This window comes from Anarrhichthys ocellatus, unplaced genomic scaffold (assembly GCF_004355925.1).
Source record: "Anarrhichthys ocellatus isolate YVR2014 unplaced genomic scaffold, GSC_Weel_1.0 scaffold71, whole genome shotgun sequence".
NCBI lineage: Eukaryota > Metazoa > Chordata > Actinopteri > Perciformes > Anarhichadidae > Anarrhichthys > Anarrhichthys ocellatus.
The window spans coordinates 1,060,354-1,078,734 of record NW_022280101.1 but is presented as its reverse complement, the minus strand read 5'-3'; positions in this window follow the sequence as shown (position 1 = coordinate 1,078,734).

Below are 18,381 nucleotides of genomic sequence, written 5' to 3'. Positions count from 1 at the left end.
TGCAAATCACAAGTAGCACAACAGGTAAGGTCACTCCATTTCACAAACTATTGATCGCTGATTCGTATTTAAATGAAATCAGGACACCTCAGAGGTCCAATACTGGATGAAATGATGTATTAACCTGGACATTTCTTTTTGCATTGTACAGTACGTACACCTACGAGCACACACACCTTGTTTAATCCCTTTCATGGCGGGTGGCTCTGCAGGCGGATGCTGTTTAAACAGAGCGGGCCCTTGATGTGGGGCCTCTAGGGGCCAGGGTTTGTGTGTGTGTCTTTCACCCTGGATGTGTATGTGTGCCTCTCTGAGTTTTCTGGCCATGGGAACAATGGTCCTTTAGAATGTGAGGTTACTGGTGCGCTGACCCCTGGCAAATAAGAGCCATGTTCTGGCATTCCTGGCCTGATTGGCACTTTGAGCCTGCAGAGAGCTCAAAGGAGACACAGGAAATGTGACCAGTGTAATTGGTTATATATTAGCGGAGCATTCTGCCCCGTTTAAATGATGGAACATTCTTCAGTGACACTTAGGTGGATGGGGCTGGGATTCCACCGGCTAGAGGGGGAGAGGGGGAAGGACAAACAAGGGGGTAAAGAGGGGGGAGAGGACGGAAGGAAAGAAAGGCAAGGTGAGGGGAAAAGAAGGTACAAAGGGCAAAGGAGATGGAAAGATTTACAGATTTGTTCCAAACTTATCCAGAGAAGTGGGGGCTTTCATGCAGGAAAGTGACCGTGGAGAAAGTATCGGGGTGGGGTCATCTCTCGTGCACCTTGTGTATCTACCCCCGTGGTGGTGAATGGGGCCGTCAGATCATATGGTCAGCACTCTCCCTCTGAAGCGTGGCGAGTAGGGAGGGCTCTATGAGTGGATTGGGGTGGGGAGTGTGGGGTGGGCAAATCAGTAGCTTGACCTTTGACTCGGGGTGCTTGGTCTCAGTTCATGAAGGCTTCATCCCGCACTCCCTTCTGTGTGATGTATTTGAGCACACATTCATGTCCTGAGTGCCATTGTGCTTGCTTCCCGTTCTGCAGAAAACCCATTTGTGCATAACAGGTATCTGTCAAAATAACAGCTCCTGTATTGGTCTGTGTAAGTGGCTTGAAAGCTCATGCATAGATCTGTAGCCCAGTGTCAGAAGAAAGAGTTATTATCCCCCGAGGCTCAGCCAGGGGAAGCTTCAGAGGCAGCAGACCCACAGCACCACCCTGCATTCCTTCCTCTTACAAAGAGTTTAAGAATGGAATGGGCACCGATGGGTGCTAATGTATTCACTAAGGCGATCTTATCTAGGCCCTGCCCATTCAAAACAAAATGCCTGTTAGGGTAGTTTAGATAACATTAGTCTGGCAGAGACCCTAGCTCACAGGCACACAAGGATGAGTGTGCACATACAGACACACACACTGTACGTGCACACCTTGGTATGTGGCGTAAGGGTAAATGGAAAACACACAGATCTTGTTGTAAACTAACTAGAGGTTGTCAGTTTCTGTTGATCAGGCCAATAAATCCTATGGGAACCATGAGAATCTTGTCAAAATGTACCACCCACTCCCATCAGCACGGGGACAGTCTTTGGGTTGGCTGAAGTTCACAAAATGCCGATGACAGCAACAAAACAGTTGGAGACCATCTTGACGATTCAAATTCACTTTTACAGTTTTTTTTTAGCTGGCAAAGAAAAATAAAACTTGGTTGAAACGAGCATCACTGTTAATAAGAGAGTAATTAACTGTATTCTGTTTAACAAAATCATTATGACTTATTTAGTTAAATGTTAATTACAATTCGCTTGGAATCATACATTTCGTAAAACGTTACCGTGCAATGATCACATCATCATATCATGAATGTTAGCACAGATTTCATCACTTGACGTAATTCGAATAGACCAAAAAACAAAAGAGCAGTAACAGCATTCGTATTGCGATCAGCACTATCAGACTCATCCATCAACATCTTCACTATCAAGATCTGCAACAGGATCTCGACGTCAAACTCCCATCTTGATGTATTTCCCGATGTGCTCAGTGTGCATGCACCTCTATTTCCACTGCCTGCACATACAAGCTTATTTTAACCGTTCCGCCACATATTTCCACTATGCTATAAACATTGTCCTCATCCACAGCGTGACTCTCACCCCAAACTATTTTCTATATCTGTTCACCAGCGTGCACACATGCTCGCACTCTTCGTATGTGTGAATGTAAGGAGGACGAGTTGATTCATATCCTGGGTTGCTAGCCATGAGAACCGAAGAGCATTCCTTTGCATTCCATGCTGAGGTGAACACCAGGGTTGAGAGGAAGAGACAGGCATGTCTGTGGATGTCAGTGACTCACTGTCAGACCACTCGGGGATCATCTGTCTTTATTCAAAGAGGCTGCCACAGTTGGCACGCCTAGAGGCTTGGGCTGAATTTTCATAATTTTTTCCTGTAAACCCTCCAGGGGGGCTGTATTTCAAATGGGAAAAAATGTCAGATGGTGAGATTTGTTGAGCGTATTGATCTGGCCGAAGGAGGCTGCACCCCGGGGGCTTTAGGAAAGAGCTTGTTGGTAAGTGAGTTAAAGCTTTAGGCTTGTGTGATCAATCAGGTTGATGTGATCGGCCAAGACAAGATGTCTCCTGAGTGACCGACCTGAGGATCGCACACATGCACACACGGACATGGCACTTGCAAAGAAAAAAAAAAGGCGAATAAAAACACAATCGCAAACAGAGACACAGGGATTACACAGGCATTTAACAAGCTCTTTGTGCAGGTCAAAGTTGACTGCAGGCCCCTCAGGAAAGAGGAGGGGCGGAGGGCGGCTGGAGGGGCAACAAAGGGGAGAGCTGGGGAATGCAGGGGTACGGGGGGGGGACACCGACTGAAACTAATAAATCTTAAACCGACGGGATAGATGAATCTCACCCTTCCTTCTCTAACATCCCTATTTGGTTACTTCACTGCCATTCATACCTTCCTTTAATCTTGAAAATACCCAACTGAGTGCAGAACTGTTGTGTTTCTATATGATTTTTTATTTTAATTTTTTAAAGATGAAACAGATTTTCATCGGTTTGAAGGAGCCAAAGTTCTGTTATCTCAAACACATCCGAGAGGGATCAGGTAAAAATGCAGTGGTGTAATCTATCACGTTTCCTCCTGTCAAAGCAGCTTTCATGAGCAATAGATAACACAGAGACGGGGTCCATTTAATGCTCCTGAACTGTGTAATAGATTGTCAAAGAGCAGCAGTGCCTAGTCCAAGGGTTAGGACCACCCAGGAGCCCAAACCCTGCCCCACAAGGACTACAGGTTATTTCAGGATGACGCGAGAAAGATTTATCTTACGGAGGACAAAATTCAAATGTGCTTTTTGAAATCGATCATCTTGTGTTTTGCTTCACTTTACGCTTGTAAAATATTCAAATTATCACAGTTATTTTCTTTTGATCAAATGAATTCAACTGAAAAGGAAATGGTTTTGTGATGAACCGGTCACATATGTGGTAATTTTCAACTCACCTTCATTTTTCTCTCTGCTGATTTATTAGTACCTGACAAAGGCTTTCCGCTTTTAAAGCACTGAAGTGCTCTCTCAAGGGCATGCACAATTATAAACCATAGTTCCCTGAATTGCATAAGAACTGAAGAGCAGATCTTTGAGGCATGACGCATTTATCTCTTTATCTCTTACACTCTACAAAATCTCATAGACCTGTACCCTCTGAAGCAGAGGCGATATACTGAAAGAACCTGCAGACATGCACCAACAAGAAACAGGCCATTTGTTTTTTGCTAAGCTGGCCCAGTCACAACCACGGAGCAAACTCAGTCACAAAAAGCCCCACCAGTTAAGCAGATCACCACTTAATACAGTGAAATGCAGCTGAAAGAGTATCTAGAAAATGATCTTCCAAAGACACACTTTGTATGATAATTACCCAGGTTAGGACTGAGGGAGGTCTTCCTGCCTTGCAGCTACCTAGTGGGTCACTCCAGGTCAATGAAATATTACTGGACTAATAGCTCCCTCTTGTGTCAACATGTTATTAATGTCTATCTTATTACAGGAGTCTCATTCTAGGTCTCACCAAGAGGCGGCAGGCTACCCACAGGACATAACGAATGCACCAGAGGACTCCAGGAGGCCAGGGACAAACTGAAACTTTAAGCAGAATGACGGCAGTAATGGAGCCAAAGCTCAGCAGGAGCTACAATGTGTTTGCTAATTCTAACCCATAGATGGTGGTGTTGCATACTTTACTTGCTGTGATACACACCTCTACCTCACAACACATACTAACATATAAATAGACAAGTATTTATGTACAAACACTGTTGTAGGAGTAACATGTGCACTATGATCGGACCAAACTCGTATTGAGATTAAGTGAATAGTACATGAGTGGATCATGAGACAATGGGACTCTGGGCAAAAACATGTGAAAGGCACCACCACCTCTCCCACATGTATACCGCATTGTATTCATTTTGTCTCTTTCCAGTCTTTTTGTGTCTCTTTTTAGTAATTTGTGTATTTTTATTTGATCCCTTTTGTTTCTCCTTGGAGTTGTTTTATGTCTCTTTCTAGTTGTTTTTTTGTCTCTTTGTGGGTTTTTTTGTGTCTCTTTGCAGTCGTTTATGTCTTTTTGTTGTAGTTTTTTGTATCTTTGTTGTATTTTGGTGTCTCTCAGTAGTTGTTTTATGTTTCTTTGTGGGCATTTTGCATCTCTTTGTGGTTGGATACATGTTTCTTCAAGTGACATTTTGCAAGTGAAGGCCATGGGGCACCAGACATTGTGGCATGCTTGTTCGGTTATCCATCCATGAATTATTAAACAGACTGTTCAAACAGGTATACTGTATCTGTACTGTTACCTCGCTGTGAGTGAGCAAAGAGAATTTACCTGCAGGGATCAACAGAGTACTGTATATTATTAATTATGCATGTATTTGTAGCGCATGTGTGTGGTGTGCATGCTTTTACTTTTGTGTGCTTACTTTAGTTTATAGGGTGTGTATTCTGTATCTATACTACACAAGTTAGTTTGTCTTTTTCACTGACCTCTGTGTCTCAGCGGTGCATTCCTGTGGTGATTGTGTCTGTGAAGGGAAAACAATCTTCAAAAACCTGTTGCTCCCTGTCTTTGGTGGGGCTGCAACTCTGACATTTGAGCAGAAATGCAGGTGTGTGTGTGTGTGTGTGTGTGTGTGTGTGTGTGTGTGTGTGTGCGTTATGCGTGCTAAACTATTTCAAGCGAACAAACATCTGAGCAGATATTCTGGTAAGTAAATGTGAATGGCTCCCATTATGCACCTATGTCTCATTGTGCAATATGGAAATGGTTAAAGGAGTGCTTCAACATTTTGTGAAATTTGATTGTATGCTTTCTTACCGATAGCTTGTGAGAAGAACAATATCAATGTCATTACTGTCATTAAATACAGGGCACAGGTAGCTCTGACATATGAGGCCTAGCACAAACAGTCAAAACAAACCTATCAACACCAAAAACTCTACACGTTGTATCTTGTCAGCCAGCAAACTGCTGACCAATACCTCTAGCTGGATACCGACGGCTTCATCACGGAAGCGTTGTACCCACCCCCCCAAGTTAACACTGTTACCTCTGTCTTCACTGTTGCCATTGTTTGCACTGTCAGCGCTGTTAGCACCGTTAGCTCCGAGCCGCTGGCTCAGCTGACGCCATGTTTAGAGCCGTGTGAAGGTAATACATATGCTCTGAATTTCGTGATGACATGATGCAAACAGCAGTCTCCCATGTCCCAGGAACATCCCTAGTTGATCCCTGATGCGCTAAAACAACACTTTGCTGCTTTCACCTTCACTCATGACTAAAATCATTATTCGTACGGCCACAACAGGTTTGAACAAACGAGTTTGAAGTATATAAAACATACAGTCCACAGGCTAAACATGTAACAGAGCTATCTCTGTACTAGACACACAGAAAATAAATCAGAATTATTCTTTAGTAAGACAGACAAAATCCAAATTTCCCCAAATGTGAGAATACTCCTGCAAGTTGTGCCCAATTAACTTCACAGCCTGTCTTGTACGATTCCCAGGAGTGATGAAGCACTAATCTGTAGTGCTGCCAACATCACTGACAAGTTCCCATAAACAGAAATATCTCATTTTTTTTAAAGATAAAAGCAAACACCATTTGCCATGAACTTAATTAGAGTTTATAGAATGTACATTAGGCAATACTATATTTGTTCTTTAGATCTGGAGCCTGATGGAAAGAGAAATCATGGTCCATCCCCATGAGAATAAACATATTATTGACGTATTATTTACAGTGCTGACATGAGCTAATTTCATGCAAAGTATATCACATATTCAAGATGTCATGCTGCCTAATTACAGTGACGATCTCAGAAACTCTAACAGAGACAGGGCTATGAAAGTGTTATTGGGGATTATGGTTTCATTTGTTTATCAAAATAGTTGTTTATATGGGCGTCTTGTAAAATGTTTATTTAGAGTGGACTGTCATGGGTATCATCAATACTGTCTGATTGCTTAAACAGAATTCCTTCCAGGTTAGTAGAAAGGAAATCTGTGACTCCTGATACATAACGCACCGCAGGGTTCCAGGAAAACAAATGGTAGCCATCATGATTGTGCAGGAGCACTTCATAGCTATGGGATGCTGTAATAGTTAACTTTCCTTCCCCCTCTGTCCGTCTGTCTTCATTAGAGTCCTGTACGTCAGGTGACGTCAGTGGAAAGACTGATTCAGCTCCGTCTCAGCTGGGGATCGAAGGCTGGTCTCATGGGACCGAGGCGGGGATTCCTCGGGTTCCAGGATGTGTGCTCTGGAAGCAGGAAGCCTGTTACTCATATTAGCCGTAGACGTTCAAGATGACGTCACTGGTGTAGAAAAACCTCCACAGAGAAGACTATTCAGTTTTGGTTTGTCAAATGTTTCAGAGGAATGGCTATAAGCTTTTGGGTAAAATTGCATGGCAAAACAAAATGTCTTGAATTCTTCATTAGAAAACACAGGAGCAAGTCTCTAGGCCGGTAAAGAGATACTCAATGATTCCCTAATGTGTGATTTTCTGCACAGTGTTCGAATGTTTCAGGTCAGAGGTTCTCCTTATGATACAAACAGAACACACAAATTCCTCATCCTATTCCAAACTTTTTTGGGAAAAATACGAGTGCTTTTTGGACACAGGCCTGTTTCCACTCACAATGGGGAGAAATAGGCTTGTACTCGATTTAGCTGCGAGTTTGTTTTAAACACATTCAGTACTGTACACGCGTGAATATGTGTGTGCACCTTGTCCAGGTTTGTTTTCGTAGGTTTTACGAATATAGTCCAGGCTCTGTTGATTCTGGACAGACATAGCTCATGGTCTCTAATGACCTAGGTGTTGCAAAACCTGTGCTCAAAAACAGAAAAGCAAATGCAACAAGCTGCTTCATACTTGGGGTTTAAAGAGTGCAAGGTTTTGTTTCCAATTTCCAGAGAATAACAAGAGTCTATAGCCACACTAGCGACTCTGTGACACACAGGAGGCCTTGAGTTAAATACTAACATCAGCATGCTTACTCACAATGTTTACCATGTTCACCACTGTAGTTTAACATGTTAGATTGCTTACAGTTGCTAATTAGCACTATAAACATAAAGTACATCTTGAGGCTGATGGAAGTATGGTTATTTTCATAGGTATTTAAACCAAAGTATTAAATTAGAGCCACATCGATAGCATGGCTGAAGTCAAAATGTTAGCAAATAGCCTATAGCCAGTGTTATGTCACTTCTAAAACGTAGGGTTTGGTAGTTCTTTTCGTAGGTCAGGAAGGACATTATCAGTTATTACATACTTTCAGACCTATTTTGATCTGTATGACTCAGTCAGAGCCTTTCTCCGCCTCTCCGCAGTCTGTCTGTCCACAAGACACAGTCTGGTATTATAGAAACAGCCCTTATGGCTCTCATTGCCAAACCAGCTGTGGGGCTGGCGTACTGCTCCACCAAGATTTGAGTCAGAAATGTCCCTGGACAGAGACTCAGAGCTGAGTGGCAAAACTGCAGTTTTCACCACGCTATAATTCTTGGACCCGATTTAAAAGCAGTGGTTCTTCAATGTGATTGATTCTTATTGTGAGCAATTTTTCTAGATATTTCCACGTAGTTTTTGCAAGACACTGTTTAGGTTCATTTGTCCGAATGTACCCAGACTTTTATGTCCAGTCCACTTCCAAAAAACTGCCCTTTTTAACAAGACATTACAGAGGATTTGGATGTTTTTGGCATGTTACATGTGTTTGGTGCTACTGTAATTCCCTTTATATTGTCCCCCACTGGGATTTGTCATGGATCCCAGTTGTTTTAAAAACTTCCAAAGTTTGACTCATTAAAGCTCCTGATTGCTACTTATCTCTGAGATTTAACTGTAGGTTTCCTGCTAGCATCCTCCCCCGAGTGTTTCACTGTTGAGCTTTTTCTCATCTCAACAGACCGTCAGCTCCTGTCTGCATTCTTCCAGAGAAGGATGCCTGGGAGAGACGGATGAAAGGCCAGGAAATGACTGTGAGTGGGAATAACCCGCCCACTGGTGCCACGGCATGAAATCCACCCTTAAGAATCTTGTCATTCAAGCTTGAGCTGCTATAGTGTGGGAGGAGGAGGACTTTGAGGGGATAGCTGAACTGGATCCACTGAAAATCCCTTAGCATGGTGCTTCAGCAACCTCAAATGATTGACAGCTACTAACATTGACTTTTGACTTATCTAAAGCTTATCTGAAAATAAGCGTGGGACCAAATTGTTTCCCATTGAGAGTTTTGTCTTTCTCAGTCTCCAAAGTGCTCTATAATTGGTTGTGGATGCCATCCATGCTGAGTACTTTTCTATAGCAAGTAGAGTATAATAGACCTAAATTTGACAAATAATCAAAGTAACATAGAATGTATAATACTATTATGTATAGCCTCTACATCTACATCTACATACTCTAACTTCTTATTTGAGTGTTCTCATGAATTCACATGTCACATAAAAGGTAATTTCTTCCTCAACTTTGATCTCGATTGATGTCTTAATGATATTTTTTCACACAGTCATTTGTGTAATTGTGTGAGAAAGTTGGACCGTCTGTGTTGCGGAGACTTTGTGATCGTTGGAACTGTCACTGTCGCTGTTGTCTCTGTGAAATGTCAACATTAGTACAACACAGACTGTCTGCCTCTCCGCTCCACAATGGGACTGTTGTATCAGTGTCAAAGACGCGACAAAGTCTTTAAAGTCGGGACACTTGGGTAAGCTAAGCTTGGCTCTGTTTTTAAATATTTAAAGCTCTTTATGCACCATCTAAGGGGCTTCCCACCAATAGCCAGCATGTTTATACAATGGCATAATTAAGGTCAGTCACTCTGTTATGTTGCCTGAAATCTGCTTTATGTTGAAATGACAAACTGACCAACATGAAAGAACATTTTCAAGCCCCCGGCCCGGAAACGTGCAACAACTGATAATGATTATTCCGTTATACACACCCTTCTCTTCATCTCTCCGTGCTCTTCTTATTCTCTCACATTCATATCTTGCATATGGATCTGATAGTGCACCTCTTTCAAATCCTGTAAAGGAATCCACACAGCAGCTGCATCTTGTGTGTAAGATCAATGGGCAACCTAAACATGTAAGACCACATGTTTCAGATTGAGATTATGTTTTCCTTATGCCCATTTATATTGCTAAGTGAAGTATAATTCATCCCATCGCTGTGTTGCTGCTTTGGATGTTTACATGTCTTGAGACAAGTGGACACCTCCCAGCTCACAAACAAATCCTCTTTTTGTGGTGCTATTGTTCCACAGAAGCATTGTTTGTGGAAAACACAATTGCACACATGTATGAATTCTTCTGTTGTCCTTCTCTTCTTTTCTTCCCAGATGAGATCAGAGTTCCGGACCAAAACTGATGACTTCCTTCGTTCATCCAGGTCGTCTAAAGTCGACTGTATGAACTCAACTTGTGCTGAATTGAATCAAATTTGTAAATTTATAATTAATAATAATTAATCTACTGTAGACATCGGAGATGTTTTGGTGGTCCGTGTTAGTCGCAGCCTTCAGTAGCAGTGGAGTAGCAAACATTCTCAACCTTAATCCTCCCCAAAGTAAACCTGACCACCAAATGTGGCCCGAGCCTCAGGACACTGTGCACCGGACAGGATGTTAATACCTCCTTCTACTTCCTCGGATAAGTTCATGTGCTCTTACGTCTAACTGGAGATGTTTTTCAGCTCAAAACAGACCTAGAATAGATTTAGACTGCTTTTGTAGAAGGTTGTTCATTGTTTGTTATTTCAATTGCAATGATTATGTGTTCAAATACAATCAAAGCATTTACAGAAAGTACATGATTCTGAGTTTATACAATATATATATTTTTATAACCTGTGGTGTAAGGCGTGTTTGTGTGTATAAGGGGAAGACTGACACACCTAAGAGAGCCACAATTGTATGTTGTTTTACCTCATATCCCAGTTTTCAAAGACGTGAGCACTGATCTGGGTGGAGGACGCTGTGAGTGGAAGTTGCACTGCACAGATGTCAGATGTCAAGGAGCCACATCAACTGGAGATGAGCAGAGGAGAGATTTTGATTTCCCGTCTCCGTCCACGGCGCTCGTCATTTCTATATCAACCTGTCGTAAACTGCCGTCACTGTAAAATCAAGAAATCATAGCACAATATGTCATTATACAACACTATGTATGTTGGAGCTAAAAATAAATCACATTATCAACTAAATATTATCAACTATACTTCACAAATGTTAAATATTAAATGTCAGAGGTCTCAAATGCTGCCTGCAAGACTTGACAGAGTCTCTTTATAAAAGGCCATAAATGTAAAATCAGGCTCCAGCAATTGCTCCAGCATGATGTGTGAAGTTAATCCAACTAAGTTCAGATGTTTGCTTTTCTTATAAAAAGAGATTTATTTAGCATGTGTTGATATTTCTATTTAGAGCTATTTCATGTCGGTAAGGATCTGCATGCAGAGAAGCTGGTTTGTTTTTTCACATGAAGCACATTTTCTGCCTTTGGAAAGCTGATAGATCCTCACAAGTATCAAAACATGAATGTGTACCAAAGAGGGAATAAAGTGTGTGTGTGTGTGTGTGCGTGTGTGTGTGTGTGTGTGTGTGTGTGTGTGCGTGCGTGTCCTGACCTTCATGCTGCATACAGACACAATGATTGTTTCAGTGAATAAACTGAACTCATGTGACTGCACAGGTGCAGTATGTGCATGGGAGTCTATAGGCCTGGATCATTAGCTGATGGGGCACTTGGAGTTATTTGTACCAGTAGCTGTGCGTGAAGGGAATGTTATTCTAAAGCCTGACTGTGGAATGCACTGTTCAAACACTATAGACCTACCCACACACTGCACTGCGTCCCCTTCACATGCTGATTGAAAACATCAGGGTAGTATAAAATGATGTTTGCTCAAATGTCTTACTTGCACCGGTCTGTCCAGTGTATGAAAATATCAGGCATGGCTGGGAGCGTTTATCTACCGGTGTATCAAAAAACATGCATGGGCTGGGCATACATATTCATGCACCATGACATGACTGGTCAAATACACAGCTCTGCACAGTGTGGTGCTGCCTACCAGCCGTAGGGAGCCTCAAACGCTGCCACAAAAGGGAGGTTTGTGGTTGTGATAGCCTCAAATCAAGTGTTGAGGATTTTTGGAGTTTTTTAAATTCTTTTCCGAAAACATATCCGTTCATACTCCCATGGAGGCCAGCACTGTGAGGAGATACAGTCAAGAACTCTGGATTACAGAGAGGCTATTATTCAGAGACAATTTTTGAGATTTGTCAAGCTATAAATCTATAGATTATAGCTATAAAAAAACAAAACAGTCTGGTTACGGTTTCGTTTGGTTTTGGCAAAAACAATAAAATGACTTAAGCCAGTAAGATTTCTAGAGTGGACTCCAGTGGGGAAAGCGACACACGCTGTAAACAAACACCTTATCTAATAACATCATCTTAAGCACTTAAGTGGAGGGGGAAATGTAAGCTAATAAAGTAATTATAACTCTTATTAGATTTCGCAAAGTTACAGTGCTTCCTGGTGTTGACCTGTCGTACAGTTTTTCATTGCAATAAGATTCTTAAAAAGGGCCTTTTGGGTGCACCCATTTGAGGTTTTAACTTTCTGATCATATGACTTCTCACGTCCTTTGCCTTGTTGAACTCTATTTCAGGTTGATTGATTGGCAGGTTTTTCATCTTAGCCACTTGAAACTCACTTTCAAGTAAAAATAAATCTATATTCTTAACCTCTTGCCTTCAGCCTCAGGCCAAAGACTGGGTTTGCATGTGTGTGTGGGAGTTAGTGAACATCACCAGCATATCGACTGATAGTGGGTATTATCATGCTCGATGTTCAACTTCTGCAACACGCAGGTTTCTTATCTTTTTTTATAGTCACAACCTGAAGCTCTCCCAAAAAATCCTCTGGGAGAAAGCCAGAAGCTGCTTCCAACACATGTCTTCCTCCTCAGGTTGAGGGATCTCACAGTGAACCAACTGTGTCTAACATTCTGCTTTAACTGTGAGCTTAGTAGTTCTCTCACTTTTACTTTGTTTTACAGAGACCTTGTCCTCTGACCCACAGCCTTTGCAGAGGCATTCATAGATTGGTTGTTATTAAACCCACAGCAATAACTGAGAGAACACTGATCCATCCTTGCTGGCTTGGAGCTAAAGCCAGCACAGAAGTAGAGCACTTTGGTCAGGGGGGGGGGGGGGGGCTCTGTCTATTGGTACAGAGATTGAGAGAGAGGGGGGAGAGTACAGAATACAAGGCAGGGATACTACCTGAGGTGAACGGGACTGGTGCATGTTGATGTTAGCTAGATATTGTACTTTTAGTGGCCTGCTGATATGTCGACTTATATGCAGCAGCAAGTATCACATAAGCCTGGACAGTGTTGCCAGAATGGACTGACAGAACGTAGCCCGATCATCAAGAAAGTAGCCCAATTTAAATGTTCACATACAAAAGTTTTGTTTTTTTATTGCATATGTGGACAATTAAATAATAAATCAAAAGTAGCCCAACCTGGCAACACTGCCATGGAGGCAATTAAGGTGTTTTCTAACAATTAGCACCGAATTGCCGCACAAAATTCGTCCTCCTCGGAGTAGTAATGTCAACTCAGTCAAATATGAACACACAGATATGATACATGTATTTTTTTAGACGCAGTATCACTTACATTTCATCTCTTTGATGTCCATCGTGTCCAAAAGTCCATGATTCCGTTTAGAAAACATTCTTGTTATGACTCCAGATCATCACGTTTTTAAGTCTTCTTCAGTGCTCCTGCAAACTGCAACTGCCACGAGCTAATTCGGCATACTTTTAATGTTGCTAATTTGCCATTGTATTAAAAATCTTTCATTTAATTCATGGCTTTAATTGTGGTCATTTGAGACCCAGAACCATAGAGCTAGCTAACTTCTTCTTCTATGGGTTTATTATTGGTGGGTCGCAAACCAACGTTAAAGGAGCATACCACCACCTCCTGTATCGGAATGTGTAGATCCATGGCATTACTGCTGATGAAAAAATACTACACCATATCCTAATTTTGTCTTCATCATATAACCAATATAACATATTGATCCCCATAGTCTTCCCTGGCTCTTCAATCTGCTTATCCCTAATGCATACAGCCTAAGTTGGGTATACGCAGTGATGCCAAGTTACATTCAATTTAATCTCAAACTTTTTTAATGCAAGGTTGTCCCATTAACGAGCGTATTGCACCATACCGGCAATATGTAAATATGGAATCTTAAGGTGGGCTATTGTAAGTGTCTTAGAGTTAATGGAAGCATATTACGATGATTGGAAATCTTAGGAAATCAAAATTGCTCGTTGTAACAACAAAAACAAACATGATTAGATGAGGAAGCGAATAAATATAGTTTATCTTATATAATTCCTCATTATTTCTCATTATTTTGGATAAATGACTGTGTCCGCTTGTTTAAATCAAATTTAGGAAGAGGGACATTTCCTCCTCAGTTAAAATTATCCAAAGACTCAACAAGCTTCGAGGCCTGACACATTTAGGCTTATTAAAGATGCCTATCAAGCCTCGTGACCTTACAATCCAAGATAAATATCCTCGACCATCACATCCTCCGGGATGTGATGGTCGTCTCTGGATTTCTTTGCACTGCAACGTAGCCAGATTTCATTATCATCCTCATCTGTGCTCTACCATATACTGTATCTGCTATTTCCTTCCGCGAGGGATTTCTATTTAGATATGCATTTGGATTTAGAAATGTTGTGCTGCGTGTGTGTGTGTGGGTGTGTGTGTGTGTGTGTGTGTGTGTGTGTGCGTCTATGTGGCTTGTATTCAAGGTTAATAGTCCCCGTGCTCTCCCAACATGGAAGTCTGCTAGTCATTATCCAATCTGTGCTGCAGTATAACTAACAACAAGACTCCTGAGTACAGAATCGGCACATATGGCGGCTACATATTCAATACTGCATATTTCACATTTATTGCACAATTTCTCGTCATACATATTTTGCATTCCTTTTTCTTCATCTCAGTAGATGCTTTCATATGTATGGTTATTCAAACTGACTCTTCTGTATAAGAGTATGTTTCCATGTTATTTTGTTTGTTGTGTCCTGCTACTATTCATCGCTGGGATGACTCACTTTCCACATGGGAATCATTAGTGTCAACATTCAAAATCACCATGTGTGTAGCCTGAATTCTAATAAAGCTATTCAGCTGTGAATAATAAGGTGAATTTTCAGTTTGTAAAGTAACTGATACATCCAATAAGCTTATATGGTGTTAAAACAATACTAATGTCTTCTCTTTCCCTCCAACGTCCCCTCGTTATTGTTCCACAGTTTCCTTCGCACATTCCCAGGGTTTCACAGCACTAAAGCTATTAGCATACCAGTAACAAACCTGCACATGGAATTAATTTGGGATTGCAGTGTGGTCTCAGTGCATCACTCCTAGACACAAGATGAATCAGGCAACATTGTTCTCCCCGTCTTTATTCAAAACTAATACAATGCAGGAATGCGCTTTGTCCCGCTGAGTTTGAGGATGCGGCTCATTGCAATTGGCTTTGCTGAAGTGGTCACAACTCCATCCGCATCTCACACACGCACACACACACAGACACACACAGACACACACACACACACACACAGACACACACAGACACACACACAGACACACACAGACACACACACACACCGCTTAACTGAATCAAAGTATACTCTGGTCAGTGTTCCCACTGCTGTCAGGTATTGATTGTGAGGCAAACGTTTAAACTGCCTGTCAGCATTTGATGCTGCTTTTAGTGTAATCATTTATAAACCTACACGACCGTTTTAGTATCAGAGTAAGCGGTGGTTTCATACTGTCGATGTACACATTTCAGGTACTTGTACTTTACTTGAGTATTGTTATTTTATGCTACTTTAAATCAAGTCTGCCTCCACACTCACATGACATTCTCTTCTCACTGCAACACATGTGCAACGCAGCATGTTGATTGTCACGCTGTACTTCAGCTGTTGCTTCTGCTCATATAGCTTCTTTTTTTTTTAAACCCGACTCCACCTGTGGGCTCGGAGTCTACTTCCCCTTGTGGGGACGTTGTCATCGGCACTCTTCACTCCCTGCTGTGCTGAGCCCGGAGCTTCACTTAGCTCAAGGCCTCCTGTGCTTCTTTTCGAGTCTCTGGCATTACTGAAAGCTTCAGAATTTAAAGTGTTTGCTTTCATCTCAAATCAAATCAAATCAAGTCAAGTCCAGTCAAGTCAAAGCACGTCAAATCAAGTCCAATTTATTTATACAGTCCAAAATCCCAAATTTGCCTCAGAGGGTTTAACAATCTGTTCCACACACACAACACCTCTTAAGCTAAGACCCTAGATTCAGATAAGGAAACAGTTCACACCAAAATACATTCTTACATGTGTGAGCGATACATCATTTTCAGCCAATAACCATCTCATCCATGCAGATAAATCCGCCCCCCCACCGGCTTTCAAGCCTCAGGTTCATCCTTAAACAAGTTATTTCTTCAATATATCTGTCATGCTCCACAGCGCAAATAGAGCAAGTAGGATTTGAGAGCTCCACATGTTAGGGTCATTAGCTGGGAAGCCTTAGCCTCGGCAGCCGCATGAGGATTGACTCATAGCCTGTCCTCTACACCACGGACCCTCTATGATGTCTCAGCCCCATGAAAGGCTCCCTATTGACATGATGAATGGCTTCAGCCTCACGGTGCAGCACTCGGGGAAATCGAGTCAAGGCAAGGAGGTCATCGGTCCAGGCCTGGTTTACACATGAACATAATCGTCCTAATATGCACCCATAGGCATCGGTGGGTTAACACACTTAGAGGCTACTTAGCTGAGCAAACTTTACTGAAGAATCTATTCACATGTCTCAATGGGTGGGTTGTGCAAAGTAAAGGCTTTTTAGAATGGTGAAGATCCTGTATCCATTACAGGTTTTTCTCATGTGCTCATAAAGTTAAAATAACAAGTTTCCAATATTATAAATGAAATTTCTCTCACGCAATTTCATACATGTACATTAGAATCCTTAAAAAGTCCTCTGATGGCCAAAGAGGACCATTTTGGCCTCTTTTCCCATCTTTTTTTAAAGAATCTGAGAGGCAGAACGTGGAAATGTGAAGGTTTAGGTCTTAGTTTTAAGTGCTTAGGAAGGTTTCATGCGAGAGTTATTATTGTGTTATTGTGCAAAACAGATTATCAGCATGCAGTATATATGCTCAAAATAAGAAATTAGCATTAGCCTGGTTCCAGACTTCTGCATCACACAATCATACACATTTCTAATTTCTTAAGTAATTCAAAGAGTAAATATAAAGAGAAACTTTGCTAATATTTGTAGTAAAATTCTATCCAAAAGAACACATCCAGAAGATATAATCAGAAATATTTTTGTTGCTATATGATCTTTGCTGTTTCTCTTGTTAAGACCTTATGTCTCCTCCCTTGCAGCCTCATCCTCTCTCCCTGTTGTACAATATATAGTGTTGTGATATCAAAGAAGTACAATAAACCAGTCCGATACTTTCCAGCAGGTTTTCATTTTGTGCTGTTTGCACAAGGTGTGCACTACAAAAGTGGATGGGGTCTCTGGGTCTCAGCGTAACACTTGTGGTTGGGATTAAGCTCCACACAAGCACACACACACACACACACACACACACACACACACACACACACAGTGCATACACGTGCATGCATTCTCACATAACTTTCACAGCTGCTCTGTGTGTTTTTACATGTGAAGTCATGGAAAAAAGAGTAGTACACATTAACACAGAGCACACAACCCTGAATAGAACAATGGAGGGAGAGTGAGAAAAAGGGTAGATTGTGACAACATGAGACAAAAGATCAGGGATGTGAGCTAAAAAGAAAACTCATCTCGCTCTAAATCAACTCTAAAATCAGTGTCTGATTGGTGCTCTGTCAAACTGTTTTTATATTCCTGCTGAGCAGCACTAAATGATGACATATGAGAATCATTAGGTTATTTTAGTCACATGCACACTCTGCCCTTTTATTTAAAACCTTTGGTCCTCTCTTTCATGTGCTTCTAAGTTAAAACCTTTGTGGGCGGATATGGTCAATCTGCTTCTGAAGCATGTTGGGAGACCTTGTGAGGAATACAGCTGACACCAATTAAAGGACACTTCTTCTATATCTTTAATCAGCATTTTAATATTTTCTTTTTATCTTTTTTGTCTGCACAGCTTTGGTCATGTGCTCTTCCTATTCTGTCTTCTATGTCTGCTTATTAATGTAGTAATAATATTGGGCCGGATGCAGCAACTTTCTCTTACATTTTTTTCCGGGGCAGAAAAATTATACCACCGCCGAAATCTGCAGTTCCTGGCTCCAAAAGTACTGTAAGTCAGACCCCATTGACTCCCATCTTAAATGCTAACTTTTCAACAGAAATGAACATGTTTACAGCCTGGTAAATAAAACAAAAAAACATTTGGTCCCTCAAACTTCCCCATTCATGACATTTTTTTATATAACTCACCTGGTTAAATAATATTGAGACATATGCATAATTGAGGGCATGGCCGCGGTGTTGTTCAGCGTTCGGTTTCACTAACAGACAATAGGAGTTGGCTGTTAATTTTTTCCTGTAGGCATTGGCACATTTAGTTTAAGGCCTGTTTTTCAATCTGCAAATTTAGCATCCCAGCTAATATCACAATTCACATGGACTACGTGATGCACCTTGCTGATCAAGTA